We start from the raw sequence: 3,161 nt of genomic DNA on the forward strand, positions 1-3,161 counted from the left end.
CCCCCATCGGGCTCTGTGCTGACAGCTAGCTCAGAGCCTGGAGCCTGCTTCAGATTCTGTATCTGTACCCTCTCTCTCTGACCCTCCCCTGCTCACGCTGTGTGTGTCCCTCTCTCAGAAATAAATAAATAAAACTTTAAAAAAAAAAGCATGAAAAACAATAGAACAGGGGTGCCTGCGTGACTCAGTCGGTAAGAGTCCTACTCTTGATTTTGGCTCATGTCATGAGTTCAAGCTCTGCATGGGGCTCTGAGCTCCCAGTGCTGAACATGCTTGGGATCCTTTCTCTCTCTCTCTCTCTCTCTCTCTCTCAATAAGTAAATAAATAAATAAACATTAAAAACATAGAACCGAAAATGTCAGGGTGCATCCCACAAAGTAAAGGTGAGGGTTGTTTTGTAAAATTTTTGTTTCAGATTTGTTGGTGTGTGTGTATACTGGGTTGTGATGTGAAATGTTTTCCTTACCATAGATTGTGGCCAGAAAAATTGAAATACAACTGCTATATAGTCCAACCCCCTTTTATTACAAATGATGAAATTGAGGCCCAGAAAAGGGAACTAACCCACCCAGTGACAGAGAATCAGCTACTAGCCAAGTCTCCTGATTACTAAGCCAATGTCCTTTCCATGCCATAAAGTTAGACAGATCCTGGATTACCCCCAACTATATCATTTTTTTAATTTGAAAAACCTTAGTTTATTATAACTTGTTATTTTTCTTTGAATAACCTTATTTGATCTCATTAATTTAACCGTCCTTTCATTTATTTGCAATAGGGAGACTAATCAAAATCATTTCCTGGCCTGACGCATTGGGCATTGGAGGTACACTTGTCAGTTCATCGAATTTGTAAGATTCTGTCAGTGTGGGTAGAGATGTGGGGGAGGAAGAAAAAGAAGTGGCATGACTAGCTGGTGTTAAAGAGATGTGGAGAGTTCAGATGATATCTCAAAGAGTATTTAGGTAAGCTCTCCAAACATCACCACGGTAACCGAAGAGGGCCTGAAGGTGGCTGCTTGGCAACCAGAGCTCTACAACCTCCGGCTCAGCGCTGCCCTTTACCAACATCGTTCGTATTTAAGGCTGATCTTGATGATTTTATTAACCAAATTTCCTCTGCATACAAGGATGAGTCTGCATAGCTTATAATACCCCCTACCTCATTGGAATCCAGAATGTTCCTGTGTTATCCTTCTGATATCAGAAACATTTTGATTTATTATATATAACACACACACACACACACACACACACACACACACACANCTGTAACAGCAGTTCTAGGCTTCTTTTGCCCCTCAGTTACTCAAATAAATGTTCATATTTGTCCCTATGCCCTTGCTTATCTTGTGTACATATTAGATGTGCAATCAATAGTTAATTGATGCTCTTCCCTCTTCTTCTGTCCATTCAAATCCTACTATTTTTATAAAGATCACAGGGTGTTAGCTTTTCTTCTGAATCTCAATATTATGTATCTGTAAGACACTGTTAGAATATGGATTTGATCTTTTTTTAAAAAAATTTTAAATGTTTATTTTTGAGAAAGAAAGAGAGGGAGAGAGAGTGAGCAGGGGAGGGGCAGAGAGAGAGGGAGACACACAATCTAAAGCAGGCACCAGGCTCTGAGCTGTCATCATATAGCCAGATGCAGGGCTCGAATTCAAAAGCCGTGAGATCATGACCTGAGCCCAAGTCAGATGCTTAACTAACTGAGCCACCCAGGCACCCCTGGATTTGAGCATTTTTAACTAATTAGGTCTTTGTTTCCCTGGTTGAGAACTGGGTACTGTCAGCAAACTCCCAGGATTCTTTAAATTAGTTTATTCCTGCTTGTCCTCATTTGTCATATCCAGCATGCTTCAATGTTTTTATTTCTTCTCTCAAAAATTTGTTTGTTGAAATGTGTGGCTAAAATTTTGGAAATACACCAGTATGTATACTGGGTTGCCTTACCTGAGATAGATCTGAGCCAGCAAGCTGGTTCTCAATAGGNATTTTACAAAATAGTTTATTCCTGCTTGTCCTCATTTGTCATATCCAGCATGCTTCAATGTTTTTATTTCTTCTCTCAAAAATTTGTTTGTTGAAATGTGTGGCTAAAATTTTGGAAATACACCAGTATGTATACTGGGTTGCCTTACCTGAGATAGATCTGAGCCAGCAAGCTGGTTCTCAATAGGCTATTTACTTAAAGATGTCCATGTTATTTTAAAAAAACAACAGCTTTATTGAAATATAATTCACAGACAATACAATTCATGCTTTCATTTTTTTAAGTTTATTATTTTGAGAGAGAGCATGTGAGTGAGAGGAGAGAGAGAGAGAAGCCCAAGCAGTCTGCGTGGGGCCCGATGTGGTGCCTGAACTCATGAAATGCAAGATCATGACCTGACCCAAAACCAAGAGTCGGATGCTCAACCAACTGAGGCACTGAGGCACCCCTGTTCTTCTTTTCTGAGACTGTTTTAAGTATTCTTGGGTCCCTTACATTTCCATGGGGATTTTAGGATCAGCTTATCAATTTCTGCAAAAATGGCAGCTGGAATTTTGAATTGCAGATGTTAGCCTATTTACATTTTTCCATCTTTATTGAGATATAATTGACATATAGCACTGTTTATTTTTTTAATGTTTTATTTATTTCTAGGAGAGAGAGAGAGAGGCAGCGTGAACAGGGGAGGGTCAGAGAGAGAGGGAGTCACAGACTGAAACAGGCTCCAGGCTCTGAGCTGGCAGTCAGCACAGAGCCTGACGCGGGGCTCGAACTCAACGAACCGCGAGATCATGACCTAAGCGAAAGCCGGACGCCTAACCGACTAAGCCACCCAGGCGCCCCATATAGCACTGTTTAAATTTAAGGTGTACAGTGTGGTGATTTGATACACATATATACTGTGAAATGATTACAATAAAGTTGTTTAACACAACCTCCATCTCACATAATTACGATTTTTTTGTTGATGTCGTTACGGCGAGAACATTTAAGATTTACCCTCTTAGCAACTTTCAAGTATTCATTACAGTATTTTTAACTTTAATCATCACGCTACAAATAGATCTTGAGTACTTATTCCTCTTATAAATGGAAGTTTGTAAATTTTGACTAACATCTCCACATTTATCCCACCTCACAGCTCTTGGCAACCACGTGTCAA

This window comes from Crocuta crocuta, unplaced genomic scaffold (assembly GCF_008692635.1).
Source record: "Crocuta crocuta isolate KB4526 unplaced genomic scaffold, BGI_CrCroc_1.0 scaffold949, whole genome shotgun sequence".
Taxonomy (NCBI): Eukaryota; Metazoa; Chordata; class Mammalia; order Carnivora; family Hyaenidae; genus Crocuta; species Crocuta crocuta.